The sequence below is a fragment of the Hibiscus syriacus genome, unplaced genomic scaffold, assembly GCF_006381635.1.
Source record: "Hibiscus syriacus cultivar Baekdansim isolate YM2019G1 unplaced genomic scaffold, ASM638163v2 tig00116997_pilon, whole genome shotgun sequence".
Lineage (NCBI taxonomy): Eukaryota > Viridiplantae > Streptophyta > Magnoliopsida > Malvales > Malvaceae > Hibiscus > Hibiscus syriacus.
Genome location: NW_024063513.1, coordinates 6,603,251 through 6,621,498, shown reverse-complemented (window position 1 = coordinate 6,621,498; position 18,248 = coordinate 6,603,251). Strand labels below are relative to the sequence as shown.

The 18,248-nt window shown below is 34.1% G+C and overlaps 1 pseudogene; it reads right to left on the bottom strand.

The window, feature by feature from the left end:
- Nucleotides 1-825: 825 nt before the first annotated feature.
- LOC120194111 lies at nucleotides 826-16,040 on the bottom strand (annotated as a pseudogene).
- Between the last annotated feature and the right edge of the window lie 2,208 nt (nucleotides 16,041-18,248).

Sequence of the window (18,248 nt, the reverse complement as noted above, 5' to 3'; positions counted from 1 at the left end):
TGATTTTAAAATTTATTTTTAAAAAAATATTATTATATTTATTAAAAAAACCTAATTTCTCTTGAATTATAAAAAAACCCAAAATATCTAAAATCTCCAAATTATATCATTAACCTGCCACTGCCGTTATTTCTGGCCACGACCATCGCCGCCGACATAGTCCCTGTCATCCTCTTAGTCATACGCCGTCGTAATTGTTGTCGAATGGTCGTCGCGTGGGATCGCGATTTTCAACCTAGGGTTCGCGCGGTATAAAATATCGATTCACCATCGATCAGTCAAAATTTCATGGGGTTTTTGGTCGTCGGGGGAGATGAGGTCGGGGGAGCTTCGTCTACAGCAAAGGCCGACAACTAACATGAGTTTAGGGGTTGAAAATGAAGGGTTTTATAGTTTTGGGGTTATTTCAAAATATTTATGTTTTTCTTTAAAAATTATATATATATAATTTTAATTTTTTAATTTTTAATAAATCTTTAAAAGCATCCGATTGTGACAAGTCCCACTTAAAGGAAAATTAACGTCGTTGATGGCTCGGACACCTAAATAGGTAACGTTTGTAACTTTAGGCTCATGTATGAGTCAACATAATTTAGGCACCTATTCAGGAAAGGTGATATAGTTTTGGGCACTTAATTTTGGTATCAAGCCTAATATTAATGATGTCAAACTCGAATGTTAGATTCAACATGTTTGAGGAGTTCGTAAACAGAAGATTACATTTGTTCTTGTTCCATGCATTGTCCTTTTCATTGTGGGAGAAGAGAAGTGAAGAGGAGACCGAAGAAATCTATCATTCGATGTGAACTTCTTAATTGAACAAAAATAGGTAAGAAAAAAAAGTGGGTTTTTGGTGACATTGAACAAATTCCAGAGAATACAAAAACCCAGTTTTAGGTCGTCACTATCTTCTTAATTGGGCTTGAAGAATTTCAACTTGAGTCCATTGTTGTCAGTGCTCCACACGCCACCAATAGAGTACCCAACCAACCGAGGATCCAATTGAAGTTCCAATTGAAGCTGTATTTTACAGGCCTTTTGATTAGAACCCACATGAAACAAGGATAAGCAAATGTAACCGGAGAGTGAGTCCCCCCAACAGTCCAGCAAGGCTTGAAAGGAACGGTAGTGCCACCCCTATGAAGAAGGACTCAAATCCGTAGAAGACACGTAACCCAGATCGAACCCAGATCGAGCAAGAGTGGTTAGTACGGCTAGTATATCCAGCTTCGAAGCTGTCGAAAGCAAGCATTGAATATATTTGGAAACTGCTCAGACAGTTGAATACCACAAGAAGAAAAGTCAAGGCAAGAAGTCCTCTCGATATGTGGTGACTGTGAAATCCATATAGTGAATTCAGAATCCCTCCTGAAGGCATCTAAATCAAGAGAAACGAGTGAAATAAGCAAGACACTGATTTTACATACAGATATTAAAAAAGGTAGAACACTTACAAGGTTTCCATAAGCCCAAAAGCCTCCAATGGCAACAGGGAAAAGGCACATGGCAATGAAGAAATAAGCAACCTTGGCTCCTCTCCACATGGGCACATGAGCTGGGTGTTTAAATGTTGATGGCATTGTTTCCTGAAATCAGCCACATGAAATTACCATCCTTAGAAAAACAGGAATGACCATTGTCACATTGCTACTTGTTCAACAGTGTGAATATATACCTGAATCTCTAAAACTACATTATGGCCTCTGAATGCAAAGGCTACAATTCCGAGCACATTCATGACGGAGAAGAAAGCAGCAGCAGATGATGGGAATGAGATAGGTTGATAATAGATTGTGGGTGGCATTTGTTGGCTAACAGAGAGCACCCACACCATAGTGGCGTATGTGAAAGCTGTGACGGCTCCTACTAGAGAGAGCCCTGCAATTGAATTAAGATTGGGGAGCTGAGATAGGACAATGCACTACGAAGTGAACATCAGATACCACTCAACTTTCGTCAAAGGATTTGACGAACAGTTAGGGCCACAAACAATCTGGAAGAATAATTTCATGGTCTCCCCTCCTATGAGAATCAAAGCTGTTGCAGTTCCTGCTGATAAATAAACTGTTGGAAAGAGAGCAAGCCAAACTCCTAATCTTTCTCCTGCAAAATAAAGTAATAAAATGGCAGATGAATTAAAATTCACACGTTGCATAAAGTTGAAAGGTTCTTGTCAGCCATTTTATTTCCTGTTTTTCCAAATGTTGCAAAAAATGACAGATAATAAAGAACTTTTGAAGATCAAAATCAACTGCATAAATGTAGGATTTTACATGAAAATTCAAATCGCAAGTCGCAAAACTATCTACAACTATTTTTAATTGATGACAACCAATGTTGATGCATTTTTACTTTTTCTTCTTCCATCTTGCCCTAACATTAACTAGATTGCTATTAATAGAGAGGTAGAGTTTAAACAAGCAGACAAAGGTTAAATGCGTAAAGGATCAGTTTTTTCCAAAGCTTCTTGTGCGAGCTCAACATATCTATTGTACCTCTTTCCTGGAACAGCTTCATGCAACTGAACCAGAATCCATAAGGTGTAAAGTTGCCAACAGTAGGCTATAGTTAAGGACACTATACCCCAGCTCCTACACAAACAACCGCAAAAGGCAAATATTACGTGAACAGCATTTTCTGCAAATCTTTTAACAGTAGTTGTGTCTTATCATTTCAATAATTTTGTTTCACCCTCCTATTTACTTTTAATAATTATGGCACATGGTTTTCAGAACCGGATCGGTTAGCGAACCGGTCATGCTATCGGTTCACTGGTTCAACCGGTCGAATCGGTCCGACCGGTCGGAAGAACCGAACGACGTCATAATTATTTTAAAAATACCAAAAATATGTAATAAAAATAATTTTTTATATCACAAGTCATATTCAAAGCAAGTCATAACATATATAAGTTAAAAACCATAAAATCAAGTGAAACAAAATGATTCAAATTAACTACAACATAATATTTAAGGTAAAACATATTAAATAATAAATATAATTATATAACTATAATTAAAAAATAAATTTGGGGTTAAAAAAATCATAACAAAATGATATTGTTTGGTTTAATTTTTTTTAAAAACAATCTCACATGGCTAAGAAACATAGAAGAGCATCCCAAAAGTAAATAGTAAAAATATGAGAACAAAACAATCTCACATTGCTAAGAAACATAGAAGCGCATCACAACTAACTTCTATAAATAATAGAGGTAATTTGGCATTCAAAATCATGGAGCCTTTTGGTGAGCATTGAGTAAACTATTCTTTCACTTCAATCAAGCTCGAATTTTAGGCTTCAATCGAGCTTCTAATTTTTTTTGAGTTCAAGTTTCAATATTATATTTCGAGTTTGAGTTGAACTTGATAATTGAACTTAATAATTTTTAGCTTGTGAGTTTGAGTTGAGCTTACTTTTAAAGTTTTCAAGTTCGAGTCGAGCTCAACAATACTCGAGTTCGACTTTGCTCGTTTAACAAACGACGTTGTTTGATTTAATTTTTTTTTAAAAAAAACAAAAATCCCGGTTTTTTCCGGGTTTCAGCCGGTCTGGTTTGAACGGTTCAACGGTTCTGGCCGGTTCACTAATAGCGGTTCAACCGGTTTAGATTGAACCGAACTAAACAACGGTTCCCATTTGAACCGACCGGTCCGGTCCGGTTTTCAAAACAGAGTTATGGCATCCAGGTACTGGAAAACCCTTATAATTCATGAATAATTTGACCAAAATTGTACCAAGTTTTGATTGATCTTGTCAATTAGGTTCAAGTCAATGTTCTTGGGAGCATTAAAGGAAAAGTACATGTCCATAGTAAAAGGCAGCATATTTTACTTCTGCAACATGCTCATCAGCTGATATGATGCTGTATAAAATCATGAGATATGAATATCATGAATCCGGAACCAGGAAAAAGCATAACAAATAATAATAATCAATGATAAAAGAGCCACCTCCCTCTTAATCCCATAAAAGAGAACCAAAAAAAGAAAAAAGCGGATCCGGAATATCTTATTCTGTCGAATAATTCAACTAGTGAGAAATCTGAGGAAAATTACTTGTTTCAAGGAGATTATTTCTTTCTTCCATGCAATTCAAATACTTGATACTAGGGTAAAAGGGTAATTAACAAGGATATGTTGGTAAAATAGACTGCTGCAAACGAGGCGTTAGCACTGACTGAAAAATATTAAATAAAAATAATCAATCAGAATGATAATAAAACCGTGAATTCGTGCGTGTAAACAAACACTAACACGGCTCTCCAAGAATTCGTATACCCGAAAACCGGAATGAACTTGGTGGTATTGCTCTTCTCTCAACTCAAACAACACTCTTAAGATAAGAGTATTTCAAAACTGGAGTGTAATCGGCCCGATGTGTGTAATCGCTACAGTAGGCGGACTGTTCCCCCGAGGTTAACACGACTCTCTAAGAATTTGTACACCCGAAAACTGGAGTGAACTTGGTGGTATTGCTCTTCTCTCAACTCAAACAACACTCTTAAGATAGGAGTATTTCAAAACAAATGTTTTCTTGGAATAATTCAAAATGAATGAAATTGTTCTCTATTTATAGGCTAAATAGTGAGGGGAAAATAGTCATTTCCAATGCTAGTGGAAATACCTAATTTTCCAATATTAAATGAGCATTACCTAATTTTCCAATATTCAATGAGCATTACCTAATTTTCCAATATTCAATGAGCATTTACCTAATTTTCCAATATCAATATTCAATGAGCATTACCAACATCCCCCCATTAATGCAAAATAATTCTTTCGTAAAGATGAGAGCAATGAAGTTTAAAACACGAGAAGAGCAATAGCAAGATTAGTTGCTTAAGCACTAGTGAACGTATCTGGAACTAGTACATAGTGATGATGAGCAATCATTCTCTTTGATAAGTGAAACTAGTCTGGAACTTTCTAAGATGGGGATAAACTCATAACACACAACTAACCCCTTCATCCACCAAAGTCCTCGATGTGTCTACAACAATGTTATTAAAATCAGACCGGACCGACCGGTTCGATCGGTTGAACCATGAACGGTGGCCTGTCCGATCCGGTTAACTCCCAAAACCAGGTTAGCACAGAACCGGTAAAGAACCGAAAGAAAACCGGGAAAACCGGGGTGAACCGGCTGAAAACCGGCAAAACCGGTTTGAACTGTCGGTTCACTTTTTTTCTTTAAAAAAAAATTAAACCAAACAACGTCGTTTGTTCAACGAGCCGAGTCAAATTCGAGTATTGCTAAGCTCGACTCGAATTCGAAAAATTTAAAAGTAAGCTCAACTCGACTCAAAAACTCACGAGCTAAAAATTATCAACTCGAAATATAATATTAAAACTTGAAATCGAAAAGGCTCGAAATCAAAAAAAAATTTAGAAGTTTGATTGAAGCCTAAAATTTGAGCTCAATTGAAGCCTAAATTTGAGCTCAATTGAAGCGAAAGAATAGTTCGCTTTGTGCTCACCAAAAGGCTCATGATTTTGAATGTCAAATTATCTCTATTATTTTAGAAGTAAGTTGGGATGCTCTTCTATGTTTCTTAGCCATGTGGGATTGTTTGTTCTCATATTTGTACTCTTTAAACTTTTGGGATACTCTTCTATGTTTCTTAGCCATGTGAGATTGTTTTTTTAAAACAATTAAACCAAATGACATCATTTGTTATGATTTTTAAACCCCAATTTTATTTTTTTGATTATAGTTATAATTATATTTATTATTTAATATGTTTTACCTTAAATATTATGTTGTAGTTGATTTGAATCATTTTGTTTCACTTGATTTTATGGTTTTTCATTTATACATGTTATGACTTGTGATATTTTTATACCTTTTAATATTGTAAACTTAAAAAAAGTGTTACATGTATATTAATATTGCTTTGAATATTATGTAAAATTTAAAAAATATATTATTTTATATAAAATCCGGTTCAACCGCGGTTGAACCCGGTTGAACCAGTGAACCAGTACCTTCACCGGTTCAATGTCCGGTCCGATTTTGAAAACATTGGTCTACAAAGAGTATATACAAAAGTGTATATATGTTTAGCCCTATTTCCTCAGGATTCTAATAAGTGTACTAGAAAAATGGCCCAACGTTTTTCATAGAAGGTGGCTAATCATTCTCACTTACATAGGTTATTTCATCAAGTTTATCTCAACATAAACCACTCAAATTGAGCTATGAAATAATTAAGAGCTTTTATAATAGCTCAACCTCACAAAGGGTATGGTGACTTTCTTCAAGTTCATTAAAAATGAACCACCCAAACTCTGGGATAAGAAGTCATTAAGAATAAATATTCAACTTCATAATTCGGTGAATTCAATATGTCATTCTCACTAGAAACTCCTATTCAATATGTCATTCTCACTAGGAACTTCTTGGGTTTGAATTCATTAAGAGTTTAATAAAACTCATCCTCTCAAGCAGTAAGTTCATCTAGTCCTTCGCGATTAGAACTACCCACTCAACTATGGGTTATGAACTTATTAAGAATATATATTCAGCCAAAATCGGTAAATTCATCAAGTCTTTCTCACTAAGACCACCCAAAGCCTGGGCTATGAATTTATTAAGACCAATTAAGCTCATCTTGGGCATGCACATTATTCATCATAGGGATAGGCAGTAGGAATGTGCACTATGGGTCTTTCCATGGTTTCGTTTGACCACATGGAACTTAGATAACTAAGTTGGCTATCCACCATGAATTCCTCAACCAATGGGCTTTAGACTCATCCCCCTCGACGAATCTAGGACCAATGATCTACTAGGTTCCTTTCTGATTTCACATACTCTAAAGAGAGCACTTCGTTCTTTGTCTAACTGATTCATGCCTTATGCTAGTGTGTATTTTCTTACCATTGTAAGCTTGGTTTTTAGCCACACATATCGCAGCTTATGAATCAAACAATAAAGAAATTGGAGGAGTCGGTCTTCCCCACAACATAATATTTGCTAACAAGCTTCTGAGCCACTCGACTTCTTGCCCAGCTAGGTTAAGAGTTATAAACTCTGACTCAATGGTAGAACGAGCAATACAAGTCTGCTTTGATGATCTCCACGAGTTTTTTGCTCCACCTAAAGTAAAAACATACCACTCGTAGAGCTTACCTTATCATTACCAGAAACCCAATTGGCATCACAATATCCTTCCAGTACCGTAGGATATCCAAACTCAAGTTTCCAATCAAAAGTACCCTTAAGATACTTCAGTAAGCTTCTAAGAGCAATCTAGTGTTCACCACTCGGATTATGAGTATATCTACTTAGTCAACTCACAACATAAGCAATATCAGGCCGAGTATAGTTCATTAAGCACATTAAGCTTCTGATTAATTTAGCATATTTTGTTTGGGAAATGCTACTTCCTTTATTCTTAAAGAGATATATGCTAGTGTCACAAGGGTTCGAATAGGGACGACATCAAAACTGTCAAATTTCTTTAACACTTTCTCGAGATAGTGTGTTTAACCTAAAGAAAATCCCTTTCCAGTAATTTTGACTCCTAAGATTACATCAACTTCTCCCAAATCCATCATCTCAAATTTAGTGAACAAGAAATTGTTTGTTTTGTTAATAGACTCAATGTTATAACTGATAATCAACGTGTCGTCAACATACAAAGCTTATGATGAAGCAATCAGTACCAATCATCCTCGAATACACACAAGCATTCGAACCATTCATAACAAAACCAAAACTAAGTATAGTTTTATGAAATTTCTTGTACCATTGTTCCCATTTATATCTCCTCATCTAGATCTCAATTTTATGCACTCGTAACTTATGAATAGAGGCTATTGCAAATAATGCACAGATCGTTGAGATGTTCATAACGGGAGAGTAAGAATCAAAGTAGTCTAAAATAAACTTTTAAGTGAACCCTTTGACAACTAGCCTTGCCTTATACCACTGGATCAAACCATCTGGTTTCATTTTCTTCCGGAAGATTCATTTGCTACAGATTAGTTTAAATCCTCTAGGAAAGTCAACTAATCTCAAGTATGATTAGACATTATCGATTCTAGTTCATCATTAATAGCGCTTTTCTAGAACTAGTATCGATAGATCTTATAGCCTTAAAGAGATCATCATATATTTTATTTACTATGACTAAATTTGGTATTCCACTAAACCAAATTAATCTATACTCTTTTAACTTCTGCACTAAGTTTTAAGAGTTTTTATCTCGTCATAGTATTTGAATAGTGAACATAGTAATGAACAATGCACCAGGTAGGTTTCTATGAAAGAGAGGTGGTGCACTAGGCACGCTTAAGTATCAAGTCTTCATAGAACCAATCCTAGACATGCACTTTCATACTACTTTCCAATAAATCATTTGTGAATTTTCTCTTTCTTTAAATAAGATCTCTTTGAAGAATTATGCTTGATACTTTTACTCATAATAGTATCTTATTATGCATATATATTTTTGGGCTCACACTACTGCCTTAGCCTTAGTAGTACTACCTTAGTCTTTACTAGTGGTTTTATCTCATTTCATAGTATCCACTGAGTTTTAAAGACTATCTTAAAGGCTCATGCAATCTAATTCATGTATTTAAAAAAACATGAATTAACATATAACAAGTCTAAATAATCTGACCTCGCATGTAGAGTCATAATTTCCAAATAGACTTATTCATCATCACCATACATGCTACTTCAGCCTTTGCATCATCATTTTTAATCAGCATGATCCCAAAATCCATCGTGACAATCTCTTCATCTAAACCATCATCTCTTTTAAATCTTCTGAAGTCAAATGAAGAATATACATGGTTAGTCATGAAATTAATTTACTAACAATAATTTGATTGTGACAAGATCCTTATCTTTAGGATTTTGGTTTCTTATCTTCAGTAGATTGTGAAAATCAAACCCGAATTTAACAACTATTCGGTTTGAAGAATCTTCTCGTTCAACATCATCATCTTCATGATTCTCTAAAATTACAATTATCCTGTTGTCTTTATAAATTTCTCAAAAGAAATTATTAGTATGATAAAATAGTTGATATTTATTTTCAACTTAATATTCAAAAACTGAATAATCTTACCCCGTATGAAAATAAATAGTTACTCTTCTCCACATATCAACTATCATACATACAAATTAAAACTTGTCATTCGACCGTCCCAATGTGTTGAATAACATATCCCAAAATATTTATGATTTTTTTTCATAACCATTTGGCCTTTTACAATTAAAAATGGTTATTAATCTTTGATTAATCTAACCATTAAAATTGTTCTTCAATTCAATAAACCATATTAAAACCAATGTTTTCATGGCCATTATAAAAATCATTAAACGCTATAAAACGGTTATATTATAAAATATTTTTCCTTTGAACAAATAAACATTTTTATGCTTCCTCCTACTATCAAGGAATCGAACGTTATTCTCTTACCCATACGTACAATTACTTTACAGTAAACGTTTTATTACCCAAAAACTTGTATAGCTATTAAATAATACTTAACAATTGTTTCCAATCATGCATTATTCCACGTTGCATTCCTCACAAATGTTTAGAAACATTATAATAATGCTTTTGCAAAGATTTAGAGCTTTTAGACACTAAAAATAGCATTAAAAACGTTTGAAGCTATTATTTTAACAAGTATCATTTTAATCATGAGAATGCACAGGTTTCAATCACCATTTTGTTAAAGTTATTGGTGAACCCATAAACTTTGTTCAGCAGTAGAAAATTTTCCTTTACTAAAAAATTTCATTATATTCTAAATGAAAATTTTAAGGAGCAACCAAAGGAAACTTACTTTTTGGCAAATATCGAACTGTGATATTTTACCTTTTGATTTGTGTTGATGATAGTCATAATCGTGTTTAATAGCAGTATATGTAATTCGTTTCTAAATTGTTGGTAAAATAGACTGTTTCAAAACGAGACGTTAGCACTTACTGAAAAATATTAAATAAAAATAATCAATCAGAATGATAACCGTGTCGTGGTAAAAACCACTGTCTTATAAATAAATTTGCCCCGATGTGTGTAATCGCTACAGTAGGCGGACTGTTCCCCCGAGGTTAATACGACTCTCCAAGAATTCGTATACCCGAAAATTGGAGTGAACTTGATGGTATTGGTCTTCTCTCAACTCAAACAACACTCTTAAGATAGGAGTATTTCAAAACAAATATTTGTTTGAAATAATTCAAAATGAATGAAATTATTCTCTATTTATAGACTAAATAATGAGGACAAAATAGTCATTTCCAATATTAATAAAAATATCTAATTTTCTAATATTAAATAAGCATTACCTATTTTTCAATATTCAAAGAGCATTACCTAATTTTCCAACATCAATATTCAATGAGCATTACCAACAGAATAAACGGGAAGAACCACATCCACATAAACTTAGGTCAAAGTCCACCATAGCAAGATAAGACAGACACACGTTAACTTTCACCAGAAAAGGAAAATAAAATGACACTGTTAACCTTAAAGAGACAAAAGACGTTAATTTGATATTGTAAAAAACCGAAAAGGAGTATGTTCCTAGGTGATGAAAGCTGTAAAAACATTAACAAACATGCAAGAAAAATGAAACATCACTACAGCAAAAATGTACATTTGCAGTGTTTTTTTTTACATATAGCGGCGTTTTTAAGCGCCGCAAAAAATACCTACAGCGCTATGACAAACGCCGCAAAAAACATCGCTGAAAATAGCGTCGTTAAAGTTCGCGGCGTTTGGTAACAAAAAAACGCCGCAATAGGTAACGATATATAGCGGCGTTTGTCCAACAAATGCCGCAATAGGTGTTGATATTTAGCGGCGTTTTTCCAACAAGCGCCGCAATAGGTGTTGATATTTAGCTGCGTTTTTCCAACAAACGCCGCAATAGGTGTTGAGATTTAGCGGCGTTTTTCCCACAAACGCCGTAATAGGTGTTGAGATTTAGCGGCGTTTTTTCCACAAACGCCGCAAAAGATTTGGTATATAGCGGCGTTTTTTAGAACAAACGCCGCAAAAGGTCATATCTATAGCGGCGTTTTAAGATACAAACGCCGCTAATTACCTCTCTATAGCTAAAAGAAATTGATTTTGCAAATTAAAACTAATTTGTCAAATGTTGTTTTCTACTCTTTTATTACTCAAATTTAACCTGTAGCATTTTTCAATAAACTTGACATCCATAACAACAAACTTAAAATCCATAACAAGAAAATTGAAATCCATAATAATAAATCAAAATTTACATTAACGTAAAATATAATGTAGTTCAACATTATTAACTATAATAAACAATAATGTCTAAGATATTTTGCTTCTAATCTTACATTCTTCAAAACTCTTCGTCACAATGAGGCGCTTAAATTCAAAGAGATAAATCCAGTTTATATGGGAAAACAATGATGCAGAGCTAGTATCGTCCTGTCATTTCTTGCACAGATATTTTGCTTCATGAGGTCTTACTCCAATTGGCATGCCACTTGAAAAGGCCTCATCCATGGCAATGCAAACCCGATCTCTAGTTTCATATCCAAATAAATCATCAGTTTATATGAAAATCCATTATATCTTACGTTAAAAAAGTTAACAACACATTTCTGCATGGTCAGTCCCAGAAAAAGGCTCCAAAACTGCATTCCTAACAAATAGAAAGATATAAAGATGGAAATATGAAAGCTTACCAAGGACCAAATCCTTTCAAGCATTCTGCTAAAACAACCTGAGAACAGATAAAAGCACAATCTAACTTAAAGATAAGGAAGCAAAAAGAGAATTTAACGGAGATTGTAAATTAATATTTTATCCCCATTTGTCACCTCAGTATTTTCCCCAATAATTTCAATTATAAGCCCCATCAACTTATGTGCAGAGGCCATTGGTTTCAATTGAATGTTTTTCTGTGCCAAACTGTACATGCTTTCTAACCCCTAACAGAAGAAAAATAAATAAACGAGATATGTAATACAAGGAAAGTACATACCACTGTGAATGGCCTGATGTATAACAAGTGAGAAATATACAATTCTATCCAATGACATGTTACAGAGCTGAGACTATTAGCATTACCCAACATTATTTGTAACATACTTCATGAAAGATCTATCTAATACAAACTCTCCATGAAAGATCCATTTTCTATACCCCCGAACAAATCCAAAAATAACTAAATGCTCGTACACAACTTCACGAATGTGCCAGTTAATGTTAACACAGTTCTTACAAGGGCAAAGAATCATATTCTCTTGGCTTGCATTCAGAAAAGCTAAATTTAGAAAAATTTGACTCCATTTCGATATTCGACGCTTACCCTTGAAAAATCCATCAAACGCTTATCCATTTCATATTTCTGGAGTTTCAAATTCAAATGTTACATTTAATCCATTGAGATTTTTGAATAATAAAATATATATATATATATATATATATATTAAAAATTAATCATCAGTACAGTGATAAAAGACTTAATTTTAAATTAAAACCTAATTCGAAGTTCAAACATTTGATAACTCCTACATCCTCCTAATTCTGATATGGGTAAACTTGAATAAACACGAACGGTTTCACAAATGCTTTCATTTTCGGATACTAACAGAACATCATCCACCACTGGTCCACAAAGTCACAGTAAAGAATGAGCCAAACCTAAATTCTAAATGTTTGACAATGGTCTACATTTAATCCATTAAATGAGAGGAAATTTTGATTAATTGAATTTCCTTATTTGTCGATGATTGCTAGACTTTTAAATATATTTATGTAACTTCTTTTTTAGATGTCAAATAGGATTTTAAACAACTGTGGAGTCTCTAATGTGGACTAACAAAGGTTCAGTAGCCAATACGGAAATAATTTCTAGCATGTGCACGCGTACACATGTTTGTATTTCTAGCATGTGCTTCACTACAAAGAACAGACACTCATGCAACTGGAAACAACAACAAAAGTATTAAAAATCTAAAATACAAGCATACCTTGTTTTCTGCCGCTTGGATTTTGTGTTTTAGCACGGTGAGCAAACTTCAGTGTATTGTGTGTCTCTTATATGTTACTTGATGATGGAGTGACAGTGCAAATGAGCTGAAATTATAGACAAAATAGAAATAATAAAATGAGAAGGGATAATCATACGTTGTAGCCAAACAGGAACATAGGTTTGAACTTTAACGTACTGTTATTGATGATCAAATCATAAACTAACATTGAACATAGGTTTGTATAAGTCACTTAAGTTATCAAATGTGCAAAACTAATCATACATCCCAATTAAAGTTTCAACTTTACCTCAAAACAAAATTATTGTTCACATACACTAGTCCAAATCACAAATTAAGCTATATGAAAGTTAAGAGGTGTGAATATACCATGAAAAATGCTTCCCACTCCACTCGAATACTATCAGAAATGCGATAAGGATCCTATGAAAATACATTGTATGCATAACTTTACATTTAACATAAAGCCAAAAAATGATGCACAAGCCAATAATTGGTTAAATTAATCGATTATTGCTTAATGGAATATAATGTCACGTTTTAAAGAGATAAAGACATTAATCTTATATTAAAAAAAGAAAGAAATTTTAAAGTTTATAAGTGGTAGTACTGTTTGTTCTATCAAATATTTCTTTTAAGAAAGAGTAATAGCACCGCGATAAGTAATATCAAAGTGACTCTTTAGTTATTTAAGTTCTTAAAAATGATAGTATAACGAATTTCATGAAATTAAGAGAGGATGAAGAGAATAATAACCCTATGATAAAAAATATATAATCGATCCACCACCCTAATCCTCCTCAACGTCGTATGTATAATGGGAAAAATAGTAGAAGGCAATAAATAAGAGATTGATTACCAATATTGACACCAAAATCTGAGTCCTCGATCCCAACTTTGTTCTTCTCCATCGTTTTAAAGCACTCAAATGCAGGATACGCATATCCAAGAAGCAACCTGCAATCATCGGAAGACAGAACAGAGAGTAACAAATTTGAAATTCCAGAAAATTCAAATTACCCGTATAATTGAACAGCCAAAGAATATTAATGCAAAACAACAAAAATGGAAATGCATAGTAAATTACTTACACAAGCACTCTGTTAATGAAGCTGCCCAACATTGTTTTTTTAAATGCATATTTCATTTTCCCGGAACAAAATAATAGTTTTCGATGAAAAGAAAATTCAATTTCTCTTCATTAAATCTTTCATTCACTGAAATTTGGCAAAAATAAGAAACCCCAAATTTCCAAACGTGCTTGGGAAACTAAAAATACGAATCACCAAATCAATTAATGGAAGTTCCTTAATTTATGGCTTCACAAAACAGTATTTTTAATAACAAAAAAAACAGAAGCATAAATGGTAACTAAAACTGGGGAGACAATACTTAAGAAGAAAATAAAGGTATCCTTTGATTCTTGCGTCGAGAAGGAAAGAAATAAAAAAAACCAAACAATTGCCTTCTTTTGGTGGAGAAGGCGCGAAACTTGATATTTAAACTACCAGATGAACATTTACATGATTTAACATAATTAAAAGAAGAAGAAGAAACATGATTCAATATACGAGTGTCCATCATACAAAATACTAACCTGGACGATATCCAATATCCTTTTGATGTTTCAATTTCCCTCCTAATTCTTCTGTGCTAGGGTTTCAAAATACTCCTAATTCTTCTGCAAGATAATCAGAAACTAGGGTTTCTCTCGTGCTAGGCTTTATAGAAACTAATCGACTGGGATTTTATGTTTAGGGGCAGTAGAAGATTCAGAGAACTAGTATAGGTGATGACGACTTTGAATGGAAACGGCCAGCATTTGTTTTCGATCGTAAATGTTTGTAAAAGGGGGGAAATGGTATTGCAGGAGTTAATAGATCACTTTAGCGGCGTTTTTAAATTCAAACGCCACAAAATGGCAGAGATTAATGAAACTTCTACGACGTTTATTACAAAAAACGCCCCTAAAGGACAAAACTACTGCGGCGTTTATTAAAGAAACGCCATAAATGACAAAAACTATTGCAGTTTTTTTATAAACGCCGCTAAAGATCATGGATATTACGGCGTTTGTAAAAAACGCCGCTAAATTACTTCTCAATAGCGTCGTTTGTTGAACAAATGACTCTAAAAAAAACGCTATCGCGGCGTTTGTATAAAAACGCCGCTAAATTACAACTCTATTGCGGCATTTATGAAAAAAAACGCCACTATAACAATTCTATTGCATCGTTTGAGCTATAAACGCCGCTAAATTACCACTCTATTGCGGCGTTTGTTTGAAAAACGCCGCTAAAGTATCATTTTGTGGCGTTTGTATTGTAAACGCCGCTACATACTTAAATTTTATGGCGTTTTCCCTTAAAACGCGGCTAGAAACGCGTATATAACACTTTTGCTATAGTGCAGTAACTGAACATAGTCCAATTTCTAACGAAGAAATAGATACATAAAACCATTAGTAATCAACAATAGTTCTAAAGAAAACTATTATTTTAGATTTTAGAAGAAAGAAGGCTCTAATATGCAAGCTAGAATTAAGAAATGCTCAAAGTGTTGAGGTTTCAGGTGAGAAAAATGTCGGTACCAGCCAAGAAAAGCAAAAGCAACAGGGATGACCAAAGCAAGGAACCCAACCCCAGCATTGAGATTATGAAACGCAGCGTAATGAGCGTTCCCATTGCGTGATTCAGTGATGGGAAGCCAAGCATCTTGAGGGTTAAGCTTGGTGAGATGACCCACTTCTTCCTAGTAACCTTTCATATTGATCAAAACCCTCTTCATTGGAGTCCCTATTGGACTCAAGAACGGGGGGATATAACGACGTCGGTGTCCATGCTGTCGAAGACTTCTGCCGCGGTGACCTCTTCCCCGACGGCCGTCTGTATTTCCGGCGTTGATACACGTGGTGTTGCTGGTATGGATATCAGCTCTGTCTCTGGCCTATCCTCCATTACTCGAAAATGCAAAGGAAACTTACTCTCTCAGTGCCAGAATTATTCGTCGCCTTTATTTGTTCCTACTTGTGACTTTGCAGTAATGGGAATGGACAAAAATCTTGTGAAAATTTATAATAGCTCAAGTTTGCACGTCATTAATCACCAACTTGAACAACAGGAAAGAATAATATACGGTGACGATCTAGCTTTCAATCTTTCATCTAAAATCTTAAGATATGACGTGACGGTATGATTTTGATGGTTGAGGTTAGGTAGTGATTTAGTGCGGAAGGATGCATCTGACTGCAGTATGGACATGCATCATCCGGGGGTCAGTCGGTGTTTAAGAGAAGTGTTGCATGTCTTGTTCCCGGATTTTTACGGTTACAGAGTGAGTCAGGAAAGGGTTCTCGCGATGTCGGGTGATACCTACGTTGCTTTTTAAGCACTTTGGCGTGAAGTTCTAAGCAAAGGTTGTAAAGAGACAGACGAACGAATTCTCTGTCGTGAATCTTCTCCGCTTCAGTTTTAACTAGCAAATCAGATCCTTGCATTTAGTAATTTGCACATGCCCAATTAAAAAAACTATACGTTTGGATTAAATTCCTCTAAATTTTTAATTTATTAAATAGTATGGCTACTTTTTATATATTTCATGTTCAGTTTATATTGAAATGTGACTTTATTTTTTAATAATCATTTTTAATATTTAAAAAAGTTAATTAAAAATTTTTAATACTGTATTTGATATTCTTTAAAATATTTTATACTCATTAAAATGAAACACGATTTTCTTAAAGTGATTGTTTTGAATGATGGTTATTTTAGGATTTGAATCAATGAATTAAACATTGGATTATGATACTCTGAAGAAGAAAAAACAATTAACATATAATGTAATCTAATTATAATAGTAGTTTTGAATTTAGTCTTCTCATTCCCTAAGCTTTCCTATTCCATTTTTCACCTTCTAATTTGGGTATTTGATTTGGAAAATAGTCGATAAAGCGGAGAGGCAGGAAAATACAGATACTCCATGCTTAGTTTTATGTTTACATTTTACCCACAAACCACGCCCCATAGCCTCAGGTGGAATGACTCTAAATCACCTCTTAAAATCAGCCGCGCATGACCACATTGGCAAACCTCTTCTATTATTATGATGATGATGTTACTTTTTGCAGCTTTTGGATCCTCAGACTTGCAAAACGAGAAAAGGTGGAAAGCTTGAGAGAGGAATTGGACCTCAACCCGCCGAAAGGAAATCCGAGAGTGGTCACAACTGCCTTATTTTCATCTTCCATTTTCAATAATTTATTGTATAAATTAATAGGGTAACGGTCCCCATGATATATTTTCTAATATCCTTAAATCATACATATGTTTACTTTTCTTGTTGTTGCGAAAAAGGGGTATTGTCGTGTGCCTCTTTAAAAAACCCCCTAAATCTAGTGAAAAGAGTACACAGGGTAATAATATACAGGAAAGTCTACACAATGGTCACAAAACAAACAGAATGAAGAACACACGAGCCAAACCTCTAAACAAGAATATGGTCTTCTTGCAAGGCTTCTCCAATAGAAATAGTACCACCTTCATCTTTCTATCATGCAGCAACCAGATGACGTGATAGCTGTCGGATTCCACGATATTTCTGCAACCGAATATGTTACTTTTTTCAATCCAGGAGTAAACCAATCCATTCCCTTTCTTGGTGTTTGAGTCACAAACCATACACTAATGTCATCGTAGGTTTGTCACATATTGCTCTCTTATGTGATTCTACTTCATCTAAACTACTGTTAGAATTCAAATCTAATTTTACTACTTATGCTGGACAAGGCATGGATAATTCTAGAAGATTCTTGATAATGAAGCATGATCTTCAATTACTTAAGAACTAAGCATGAAAATAAACATGTGACATTGATGATAAAGAGAATTTCATTAAGACAAGGAACTCCATGTACAACAAGAAGAATTTGGAAATGCCTAGATCTTTCATTAAGGAGGTTATTACCCTTATAATATATGTCTTTAGCATTAATATAAATGTATGCAAGGGAGAAAGAAGGAATATGAGGAAAACTTAGAAAAGCAAGAATGAGCTTAGCAAAGTTATTAGAGAAAAATGTATACAAGCGAGAAAAACAAATATATTGAAAGCTTAGAAAAACTAGAGAGAATTTGAGAGAGCTTAACATAGCTTAGAATATTGAGGTTTGTGTTTGTAAACTAGCCGCAGCTAGTGTTGAAGTGTTGTAGTGTTGTAATATTGTAATATTGGGGTAACGTCGT